Genomic DNA, 13,253 nt, shown 5'->3' with positions numbered 1-13,253 from the left:
TAGGGAACTTGCTTAACAGTAATGTAAAGATAATGGTTTAGCAATTGTGACAAATGCACTACGCTAATGCAAAATGTTAATAATAGAAGAAAGGGGTGTGTGTACCAGAGGCCTTAGAGGGAGCCAAGGAGAGAATACGGGTACTCTGTACTTTCTGTTCATTTTTTTTTTTTTTGGCAAACTTACAACTGCAATAAAAAAAATTAAAATATATAAATAAAAAATGTATTTCTGTGGTGATCCCCAAAGATAATATTTAATATCTCCTGTTACATTTTTGCACAGAAATTTAATAAAACTATGCCTGATTGTATTTCTGGCAGTTGATTTTTCTTATACCTAGCCAAATATACTCATTTGATAGGTTACTATAAACATTTGAGCTTATGTTTATTCCAAAACCTTGTGATGCTTTTTTTCATATAAAATTATAGCTTTCCCAATTGTCTCTGCACATTTTTGCACTGTATACTTCCTAAGAAATGATAATTACCCTCAAACCCTGGAGCTGATTTGTTCTAAACATCCCCTTGGCCAACACTTCCTACATCCAAGCTTGCTGGATAATGAAATGCTCACTTTCATAAATATGTAAAAGAGATAAAAACTGCTCTCACATGAGAAAGCTTATTATTTGGAGTGTTTATGCATCCGTACTTGAAAAGAGAATGTAACATTATTTGAATGGACACTGGAACTAAAAGTTCTAGAGGCAGATGTGTATGTATGTGTTCTCACTGATATATCAAAATGCCTTTAGTATAACTAGATTTTCAAATGTACTTCTGAGTATACATAATAATTGAGTGATAAAAATATATATAAAATTATGATTAGCTAATAATACAGTTAATTTTCCAATTGCTAATTTAAGCATTATTTTCTGATTTCATTTCTGAAGAAATATACACATACATATATATTTACCCTAGTTTTATTTCATAAAGTTCAAATAAATTTTAATTTTTTTAACATAAGAGATATGAATTTCAATTCTACCTATGACTGGGATTAATGACACTGCAAATTTTCCTTATCTTATATTTTTAAAATAATTTATTATAAAAATCAGTATTATCTTTTACTTTTTCCCCATGTTATATATAGCTATTCAAATTTTACTTCCCCATCCCAGAGATTTTGTGACCTTAATTGTAATTATACTCAGTTATACTCATTTCCCACAGCAAAGGATGTAAGTTACCAATTACATTTCTAGTTGACATTATTTTCTGAGTTTGCAAAATATCCTCTGAATTGCTGAAAACAATTTAGTATAAAAGTAGCTTTTGAGCTTAATGTAATTTTATCCCTTCTTTCACCCATAATATAATCTAGTAGAAAGCATAGTATATCAGGCACCTCTAGTCAGACATCATTGAATATATATTTGTGGGTATCTGTGTATGTGTGTATTATGAATGCAAGAAAGTCATAATGTACAAAAATGTAATTTAGAAAGAAAGAAGGAAAGAAAAGTGCAAAATCATGTGTTTGTCATTATAATTTCCTAAAGAGGTCAATAGGAAATTGTTTTCTAAGGAGATTTCAAAAACAATAAAAAAGTTTACTATTTAAACAACAGCCTAAAATTGTTACACTTTCAATCTATTTGAGTCATATATGTGAAAATCTCAACTTGTCTTCTATCTCTGATATGGTTTGTGGGCACAGTATAGGAGGATCAGATTGTAGCACCATCAACCGTATATTAACTCGGCCCACATATTGTTGAGTTATTATTCTGTGGTAGCGCTGTACTCTGTGGAATTATATAAAAATATATTTCTGGGGATCCCTGGGTGGCGCAGCGGTTTGGCGCCTGCCTTTGGCCCAGGGCGCGATCCTGGAGACCCGGGATCGAATCCCATGTCGGGCTCCCGGTGCATGGAGCCTGCTTCTCCCTCTGCCTGTGTCTCTGCCTCTCTCTCTCTCATTCTATGTGACTATCATAAATAAATAAATAAAAAATTAAAAAAATATATATATTTCTGGTCTTCATTCTTGAAGTGTGAATAAGAGATCCAGGCACGTGAAGCAATGACTATGTGCTAAACGAGAGGTTAAAAGCCTTGTCACACACACACACACACACACACACACACACACACACAAAGCATTGCCACATAGCTTCATAGTCAATCTCATCAAAACAAATCCAAACAAGTAATTCACTATCTGTTTTCCTATGATAATTATAGCCACAAAGTCCCTTGAGAGCAGCTCCTAGATAGTGTGTGATTGAATAATTGGAATGTGCATATACTCTGCAAAATAGTTTTGTGCCTCCTGGAATTCTCGTGACAGTATATTTCTTGTAGCCACCCTGATGCTAGGAAAAGAATTCTGGTAGATATAGTTTAACCAAATTAATCTGGTTCACCAAAAAGCCCCATATCCCACACTTTGGTAATTTGGCATTCATAGATATATCCTTATATATTTAATATTTAATCTCTGAATAAAGATAATGAAGTCATAATTCTGGCTAATATCATACAACTACTCCATGCACAGCTAAAACACCACCACATTTTCCCCATAAAGATACAAAGTCCTCTTTTAATGCACTGTAACTTTAATATTAAGATATAAAGCGAACTCTTACTAATAACACTTCTCATATTAGATAATGGGATATGAGAACATAAGAAAAAATATAACTGCCTAGATAGATAGGTAGATAGAGATAGATGAATAGATCGATAGATAGATAGATGATAGTTGATAGAGATTTCTAGATCGATCTATATCTAAATCAAGATAAGGACACATAGATATGCAAACAGATTCATATAAAAATAGGAAAGAACAAATCCTAAACATTGCAGTCCTCATTCTGCAACTGTTCACTTGGGCAGAAGTGTTATTTGTAGCTATCTTCTTCAATTACTCATTTTATAAAGCGGTTCTCTTCAGCAAGTACCTCAGTTGGCTGTGATTCTCTGCCTCATGAAGTGACCCAAACCTTGATTTCTGAAGTATCTGGACGATTAGCAATCACGCCTGAATTCTGTGTTTGTAGTTCCCCTTCACTTTAATCTCAGGACAAAGTTGTAATTAGAGACATCTTAAGAGATTTCCTGTATTCCAGACTTATCTTACTTATCTCAAATGTGTGATCGAAACCCTATTTCCTCTTCGTAATAATTATTAATCATACCAACTAGTACAATAAGCACGTCCTTTGCCTGTCTCTTCGGAGGCATGAAGAAACTAAAATATCCAGGTGGCAGTCACAATTTGCAGTTCAACTGAACTGTTGTTTTTTTGTTTTTGTTTTTGTTTTTTAAACTAAGCTCTCTAGCCAGCAAAGGCTAACATCACATGGAAAAGAAGCAAAATCTTGCTAGCACAACACCCAGAGCAATATTGACAGAAGCCATTCCCATTCCCAGTTCTTGATTCCTAACCTGTGAATCCCGGTGATGGGAAAAATAACCTCATATATCAGATGCTTATTTAGAGAATTTACTACATTCTGGAGGATATTACTTCAGTCGTTCAGGGTCTTGCCTTTTCCATTCCAGCAAGCCAGATGCTTGAGGGCAGTAAGGAACAAGATACAACTAATAAATTCCTTGAGAATGGGCCCATTGTCACTTTCACTTTGCTGTGAAGTGAATTCCTTGGTCAGAAACCATACTGCCTGGGCTATCATGAAAGTGGATACGACAGTCATGGTAGCTTGGGAGGAAGTGTTGTGGGCAAGGAAGGCAAATACATTTCCAGAGTGAGTTATATTCCAGTAAAAATTAGGTCTTATCCAGCCCATATAGGAAGTGCTCTAAATGATCAACCTACCACCAGGTAGCTGGCTGACCCCCCAGCAAATGGTGCCATATGAGGACTTCAGGCCAGTCTCTATTACTGGAATACTGAACATTTAACAGTGGCTGTTGCCAGGGCAGCTTTAGTGGATGGGAATCAGAGTTGCTATGCCCATGCCAAACTTCCATCCTTCCACTATTGGCACATTGTTCATGAGTCACTGGATGATGACAGAAATGGTTAGGAAAGATACTGACAGGTATCCACAAAACAGACCATTTTATTCACTTGATTGTTAAAATACCCCTCTGTTAAACTCATCTTCTTTGAATTGTGGTAATTCATATAGAATAAAAATATCTTCATATCTTATCCTCAACAAGATTTATCCACACACTTACCCCGAGACTCTTTTCATGAATTTCCAAATTATGTACTTTTAAAATCCCTGTCCATTAAGCCAAACTATTGGCCACATCTCATAAATTGGTACTGACTAGGCAACAATGAACAGTTTCACTGAAATTGTAGGCTTTCCCTTCCCAGCTGTCCTTTAGAGATGCCTCTAAAACCGCTGTCAACTTTTGAGTAGTCTTCTGATATTGTGCAGTAGTATCTATACTGGACTCAAGAAGGTAAAATATCAGTACTGGAGGCCATGGCATTGAGCTTCGTCCTCAGGCAACTTACATTTTGCCTTTGTACCTGCTTAAGCCCCACCACATATATAGCACTTCCATTTGATAATAGAGTGCTATCACGCATGCCCAACTTAGTATCTTGGTAGGTCAGAAAATTCTACTTCGTGATGGACAGTCAGCTTTCATGGTACGCTGGTGGCCCATAATTAAGCACTTAGTCTCTACTAAGGCCCAGTAACAAGCCAAAAGCCATTGTTCAAAAGGAGACTAGTTAAAAAAAAAAAAAAGGAGACTAGTTATCCACTTATGATCTCTGGGATTTACTCCAAAACATTAGGGATTTGAGATGTGATTCACCTATAGGGACTTGCCAGTGGCTCCAAGCAATGTCTCTGTCTTCCGATAATACTTCAAATACCATTAGAATTGCTGGCTTATATGCATAAGTGGCAGAACAGTTTCAGCCAGTGTCCAAGGAGTTCCAGTCTGCCCTTTCTGACTCCCTGTCTGTGAATATCAGGCTTCAGCCCAATGACAAATATTCCTCCAATGTCAATGAATATCACCCTAATATGTGAGTAGAAGCAAGCAAGATATTTCATGTTTCTGAATTTTGTTACTATTACATATTTATCTGTCACTGACACTTCAAGCAAACAGGAGTTCCTAGAATGAAAAGGATGTTTCTTTTTTCACTCATAGTTTACCACCATCTCACATTTAATGCTTAGTGTATAGTAGGCACTTTAAATTTATTAAATTCATCTGGATTTAATATATATTTCTGATCATTATAATTATCCACATACATATGCATATTGCTCAGATGCAATCTTTGCATACATAAGTGCACAGCCACTCATGTAGAGAGAGTCCAGAAGAACAATCTTTCTGCATGAAGCTGTATTCAATGCTATTTCTTTTGGCTAACTAACTGCTTTATATCTGAAGATTTTGAAATCATGTTTTCTAACCAATTTCATATCTACTTATCCATACATCTGCTTTAAAATTCCTATTCCGTCTGCTTATCATAAACCACACTTAGCGAATCGTACATGGATACCATTTCCTAGTTGAACTAAGGTCATTGCAAAATCACAAGGTTATACATTAGCTGTTTCTCATGAACATATTTTAGATGATTAATATAATTAGTCTGAGTAATTACGGGATTGAAACATTCACAGATTGGTCTAATTAGCCTTTGAACGGACTGATGGCTCAATTGAAGAGCTAATAAATTATCTGGCTGAACTTCACACACCTTTTATACTTGGCTTGATTAATAACCAAGCTTTTGGCAAAGTAACTGGGCAAAAGGCTAAAACTTACCCTATCAATTTTCAATAATCACACTGTCTTGATGAATATTTCTGCCTCCTGAATACTTGATTCTTTTTGTTTTAATATGTATTTTTGATGCCTATGACAATGATCAGACATTTTCACTTATTTGCACATAGATTAGTATTATTAGAAGACTTTTGTGAGACTGTTTCTATATTGTAAAAGAGTAATTCTGGAAACTTAGAAATATCATGTAAAATGCATTAAATTAAAAAATAATTTTAGTTCTCTGTCATTCGGTATTTCTCATAGAATTTATTAGCAAACTTCTTTTCTTTTGACAAATAGAGTTGATTTCCCCTAGTTTTTACTTTTACCAAATTATTTTCATGGATAACAGTAAAAAATACTTTGTCTTAAAGGTATTTGGATATCTTTATAAAGAAATCAAAATGATAATAATAATAACTAATAGTAATATTGTGTACAACTTCTGGTATTATTTCTTTCTTACCAAGTAAATCTATTGATGTTGTATTTATATTTGTTCAATTAAATATTCAAAATTTCAGCTATTATATGTATATGAAAATCTCCTTGATATGAAGTCAGGGCCATTTATAGTGATAAATCCACCAATGCATAACACTTAGCTCAGGCAGTAAATGAAAAGTGTATTATTTAAGTGTAACCTCTAATTATAATGCAAAAGCTGGTGTATGATCAAAGCTCATTCACCCTGCTGTAATATAGATTTTTATTCATTCCTGTATTGCTTTAAACCTAACTAAATTTGTACCTATTCTTAAGATATACTCTTATAACAATTTATGTAAACTCTGTAGATTATGCAGAATAGAAACTATTGACCTACTATAAATCATAAACTGTTTTTTATCAGAAAGGTATTTTAGTTATATGCTATAATATTGTCTCGTCAATTACAGAAGTAACTGGTGGTAGTCTAATGCTGTGTTTAACAGAATTCTTATTAGTAACTCAGTAACTTTCCCTACCCATAGACATATTATTAGCATTCAAAGCCTTAATTCTGCCTTAATTCTGCCTATTACACAAAATTGTAAATAAACTTATATAAATTTGCTTATACACCTATACTGATTGATCAATCGATTGATCTATCATCTATATATCATACCCTGTTCACATTCTTCATTAAGCACACAAATTGAGTTCATTTTCTACTTTCCAGTCATCTAATCAACCATGTTTGTTTGTATTCCTGCAACATGATTTTCTTTTCTTTCACAATTTCTCTCTCCTCAGTATCTCCTGTGACTTCCCTTCCTTAAACTGTAATAATGTTTTGCCTTTTTTTAAAATTTTTTTTATTTATTTATGATAGTTACACAGAGAGAGAGAGAGAGAGAGAAAGAGGCAGAGACACAGGCAGAGGGAGAAGCAGGCTCCATGCACCAGGAGTCTGATGTGGGATTCGATCCCGGGTCTCCAGGATCGCGCCCTGGGCCAAAGGCAGGCGCCAAACTGCTGCGCCACCCAGGGATCCCATGTTTTGCCTTTTGGCCAATAACATCGTACTCAGACACATTTTATTATACTGTCCATTTCACCTCAATTCCATCTATGTATATTTGTTTTTTTCTGAGAATTGTATATTGAGTTATCTTTGTTTCAATTCCATTTTACCTATAGGTTCTATATTCTCCTTCCTCACTTTGGTATACAAATGTAGCTACTACTTTATTAGATGATTCCAAATCACACCTAGTAATATATCTTTGAATCCACTAATATATCTTGAGCAAGTATATGTTATGTATTTTTACATTTTATTTCTCATATAAATTCTGAAATAGTCTGTTAAATGTCAAAGCTATTTACTAAATGTTAACTTAAAATTTATTAACTTATACCAAACCAATTTTTTATCCTCAAATTTCTGGCCTTTTATTTTATTTTAACATTTTTTATATTTTTTAATAAAAACAATATATGTTCATCTACTTTAAAGAGTCAAATTTTACTCCAGGATTATATGACATATCACATCCCCGTGTCTCTCTATCCATAAGAGAGCACTTTTAAGCCTTTTTAGTGTTTTCTCCTGAGTTTGATACCCTGTTAATATTCCCACACCTCCTTTTCCATGCCTTCCTGTTCACCTATTTTGTAAAGCTTCATTCTCAACAAGTTTTCTTAGAACAAATGTAAGAGAGACTTTATAACTTTAAAAAACCTTGTTACCACTCTAACATTTGGGAGATATTTTACCTTATATAGAATTCTGTGCTATAATTCAAATTGTTTTTTCTCAGAATATTGAAAGCATTGTTACATTGTGTTCTGTTCTAGTTACATGGATTCAGTTAATAATACTATATTTATAATTTCTGGTTTAGTGTGTCATCAATTTTATATAATCTCTCAAAAAGCTTTTAGGATTTCATCTTAATTCTTAGAAGAATTTCAAAACAATATACTTTGGATTTCTTACTAAGAATATCTTTTATTGAGGTCCCTGGGGGCTCAATCAGTTATATGTCAGCTCTTGGTTTCAGCTCATGTCATGATCTCAGGGTCCTGCTATAAGCCCCACCTCTGTCTCCATGTTCGGCATGGAATCTGCTTGAGGTTCTTTTTCCCCTCCGTCTTCCTCCCCCTCTGCTCCTACCTTCCTTGTGCCCACTCTTTCTCTCATAAATAAATAAATAAATAAATAAATAAATAAATAAATAAATAAATAAAATATTTTAAAAAATGACTTTTTTTTTTAAATAAAGATTTTCCTTATTTATTCATGAGAGACACAAAGAGAGGCAGAGACATAGGCAGAGGGAGAAGCAGGCTGCCTGTGGGGAGCCTGACATGGAACTCAATCCCAGGACCCCATCATCATGCCCTCAGCCAAAGGCAGATGCTCAACACCTTGGGAGCCACTCAGGAGTCCCAAGAATGTCTTTTATTAAGGAGAGGAAGTTTCTTTCCGTATTAGTTTTCTAGAGTTGCCATTAAAAAATAGAACAAACCGGTTGGCTTAATGACAGAAATTTATTTTCTGTCAGTTCTGAAGACTGAAAGTCAAAAAATCAAGGTGTCTATAAGATTAGTTTTCTCTACAGGCCCTGAGTGAAAAATCATCTCATGGCTCTCTCCTACTTTCCGGTGGTTACTAGCAACTCTTGGTGTTTCTTGGCTTGTTCATGCATCTCTATAATCTCTGCCTTCATCTTCATATTACATTGTTCCCTGTGTGTGTGCTACCTCTGTACGTCCTCTCCTGTTCTTATAAGGGCACTGCTATTTGGATTTCGGACCCTCTCTAATCTACTATGACTTTATCTTAACTACTTACATCAGCGAAGACCTTATTGTCAAATACGGTCACATTCTAATGTTCAGGGTAAACATGATTTTGAAAAAACACTAACCCTTATTTTCTAGTCCTACTTTGCTGCAAATTTTCATAGTGAATGTGTGTTAAAATCATTAAATATTTTATCTGTTTCTATAGAGATAACCATATGGTTTGACACTTTTGAACTATACAGTTCAGTGGATTTTACTATCTTCACAACCCTGTGGCACCATTACCACTATCTAATTTCAGAACATTTTCTTTATACCCATTAGTGTCTCTAATCTCAGAACATTTTCTTGTATCCATTAGTGTCTCTTCTCCCTTCTTTCTATACCCTCTCCCCACCCCCAATGGCAACCACTGATCTATTTTTGTTTTTATATATGTATATGCTTATTGTGGGCATTTTATATAAATGAAATCATACAGTATATGGCCTTTTAACTGGCTTCTTTTACTTAGCATAATACTATCAATACGCACCTATGTTGTAGAAGACAACTGTACTTCGTTTTATTTTTTATTGAATAATATTCCATTGTATCGATATACTACATTTTACTTACCCAGTTTTCGTTTGATGGGAACTTGTCTTATTTCTACATTTGGCTAATTATGAATGCTGCTCTGAACATTTTTTACAAGCCTTGGGTGGAAATATTTTGAATTATTTTAAATATATGTCTAGAAATAAAGTTGCTGAGTTATATGATAACCCTGTTTAATCTTTGATAGCCTGTGAAACAAAGTAACTGCACTACTCCTCCAGGAATGTGTAAGTTTTCCAATCTTCTCCAACAGTTTATTTTTTTAATATTATCATCTCCTTTTTTAATTGAAGCAATCCTCAATAGGGTGAAGAGTATCACATTGTAGTATTGTATTGATTTGCATTTCCTCTATGACTAACTTTGAGTGTATTATCATGTGTTTATTGGCTATTTGTATACATTTTTGAAGAAAGTTTTTTTAAATCTTTGCCCAATATTTAGTTAGGTTGGCTTTTTATTATTGAATTGTAAAAAAAATCTTTATATATCTCAGATACTAGGCTATTACCTGATATATAATTTCTACATATATTTTCTCTCATTCTCTGGATAGTCTTTCACTTTCCTGATAGTGTTCTTTGACAAATATATCTTTTATTTTATATAATAAAATGTATGTAGTTTCTTTCTTTTCTTGCTTTTATGCCATACTTAGGAATGCATTGCCTAATCATAGATCATGTAAATGTATGCTATATTTTCTTCTGAGAGCTTAGAATTTTTTACTCTTACATTTATTATACCTACACTACATTTTGAGTTACCATTTAGATGGTGTGAGATAAAGGCCCACTTTCTCATGTGAATATATAATTGTTTGAGCCCCATTTATTGAAAAGACATCTCTGTACATCATGTGAGTTATGGAAGTTATCTGGTTCATATCACCACCCAATCATCTTTCCTCACCTCCTGAAGTTTCATCATACTCATATGTCACTTATCATTCTTTGAAGACTCAGTGCAAATGATCTGTAAAATGCTCATGTTATTTTCCTATGTAGATCTAGGTTAACTCTGCCTTGCATCTTAGGCCTCAGTGTTCCTGAACTTTAATCTCTACTTTCTTACCTCAGTGATATTACTATGGTCTACTTGGGATCACTGTTTTTGCACTGTGGTCCATAATATATCTCTAGGCAATTTTATTTCTCACATCATTGATTTTCCTACTTTCTGGGATCACAATCTTGTGCTTTCAATTATCCAATGTTTACTTTTGTTTGTTTGTTTTTGAGTTTTTTCCCCCCTGTTCTCTGTATGTTGAAAGTTAACTCTAGAAATTTTACTGTAGCATGGTTAAAAATAGACATCTATTTTATAAAATTTTAATTAGCATATTAATTCAGAAAAAAGTTCTCTCACTTTGTCTCTTACACATAATTAATACATAGCTTAGTAGTTCAATTTTTCATTTTTTTATTGTTGATATTGAGATTTATTGATAGATTTTTAAACCATGCATTTTATTTTTCTAAATACATTTGTATAAAAGTAGTTATTATGTATACTTGAAATATAGTTAATAAATTACAAGAAAACCACTTTCTTTTAAATATTTATTTACTTATGAGAGATGCAGAGAGAGAGGCAGAGACACAGGCAGAGAGAGATGCAGTCTCCCCATGGGACCCCAATAAGGGACTCGATCCCAGGAGTGTGGGATCACAACCTGAGCCAAAGGCAGATGCTCAACCACTGAGCCATCAGGGTACTCCCAGAACAAAACACTTTGTATGAATTATTTTGTATTTAATGCCCTCTTCTGACTTGGTTTATTGTGAGAATCATTTATCCTTAACTCTTGGTTGTCAGTAGTTCAAAAATACATATTTCATTTTGTTTTGAATTGTGTATAATTTTAATGAAGAAATTGGTAAAATATCTATGTGAGATATAGAATAACTGTTACAATCAGACTGCTTGAGTATGAAGCCCTACAATACCATTTACTACCTCGGTGACCTAAGGAAACTTAGTTACATTTTTTTGTATCTTATCTCTAAAATATGGGACATTAAATCTATTTTATATGGTTGTTGTGAAGTGTAAAATGTGTGTGTGTGTGTGTGTTAAGAGTTGGTATAGTCAAATGGCCATAAAAGTGCTTACTATTCTTGTACACAGAGAAAATATAAAGGAAAGAAAATACAGAATTAAAGTTTCAATATAGGAAACATGAGAAAGTAACTTTTGAAGTACAATTGAATCCATTTTTATGATAAAAAATAAAGTCATGATGAGTCACAATAAGTAACAATTTTATACATCCTTCAATTTCTGAACCACTTGAAATAAGACAATATCACTAAGTAGAACAAAATATCACTTGTATCACTCTATAAAGCTGGTCAGGGAATTTAAAAAAAATTATTTATTTGAGAGAGAGAGAGAGTGAGTGCCTGTGGGAAGGGGGCAGAAGGAGAGGGAGATAATCTCAAGCACACTCCGTGCTGAGTGCAGAGCCCAACTCTAGGCTATACCTGAAGACGCTGACATCAGGACCTGAGTCCAAATCAAAAGTCATCCTCTTAACTCACTGAGACACCCAGGAACCCCTAGAGTATGTTTCTATGTGAGAGTCCATACAGTCTAGAAGAATCCTTTACCTATGTAGATCTTATAAAAGATAGAGTAAGAGGGAGACTGTGAACCTGAGTTCAGTAATATTGGTAAGTTAGTTTCACCCACTTGAGAAATAAACCATTCTAGTTAGATGAGAAAGAGGAAGGAATGGCAAAGACTAGAATTTTTTTGACACAAAACATCTCAGTTTCATGTAGAGAAACATAAGAAATGGAAATAATATAAAAATATTTTTAAAAACAAATAATTGGGACACCTGGGTGGCTCAGTGGCTGAGTGTCTGCCTTAGGCTCAGGGCGTGATCCTGGGATCTGGGATCGAGTCCCACATCGGGGTCCCTGCATGGAGTCTGCTTCTCCCTCTGCCTGTGTCTTTGCCTCTCTCTCTCTCATGAATAAATAAAATCATAAATAAATAAAATCATAAATAAATGAACGAACGAACGAATAAATAAATAAATAAATAAATGAATAAATAAATAAATAAATAGATATGTTAAAGAATGTTCTAGTAATTACTTCAATACTGTTTCCCATCTAGGAACATTTTTTGCTGTTGTGCTTTTGTTATTTTTACCCCATCCATGCTTTTTGTCCTTATGGGTTTATGCATTTTTAAAAATTTCATTATGTTCTGAACACATTTAGGTTTAGAGATAAGTAGAACTGAATTCATGTATTTCATCTGCCATTTTTAAATGGAAGTCCTACTTAACATTCTCTAATGTGATATGTATGAATAAAAGTTATGACTAATCCTTTAATTGAGAGCATTTTTATGATGTAGAAAATAACCACTCTATGGCTAAAACTTTTCTTTATAAAAACACATAGCCCAACCAAAATAAAACAGATCATTATGTACTCTCACTAAACTGGCTATATACATCGCTATCCTACCAAATTTGCCTGACAAAGTTAAAAGTGGTTATTCAGAAGACTTCATGGCTCACATTAGTTTATGACCGTGAGGTAGCAGAATATATCATTTGTTTTGCATAAGCCAAGAATTGTTGTAAGTAATGAAGAATTATGTTAATGGCAAAGTCAGCATAACTGACACTGTAGTCAAAGA

This window comes from Nyctereutes procyonoides, unplaced genomic scaffold (genome assembly GCF_905146905.1).
Source record: "Nyctereutes procyonoides isolate TBG_1078 unplaced genomic scaffold, NYPRO_anot_genome, whole genome shotgun sequence".
In the NCBI taxonomy this organism is placed as follows: domain Eukaryota; kingdom Metazoa; phylum Chordata; class Mammalia; order Carnivora; family Canidae; genus Nyctereutes; species Nyctereutes procyonoides.
This window is presented reverse-complemented; position numbering follows the sequence as displayed.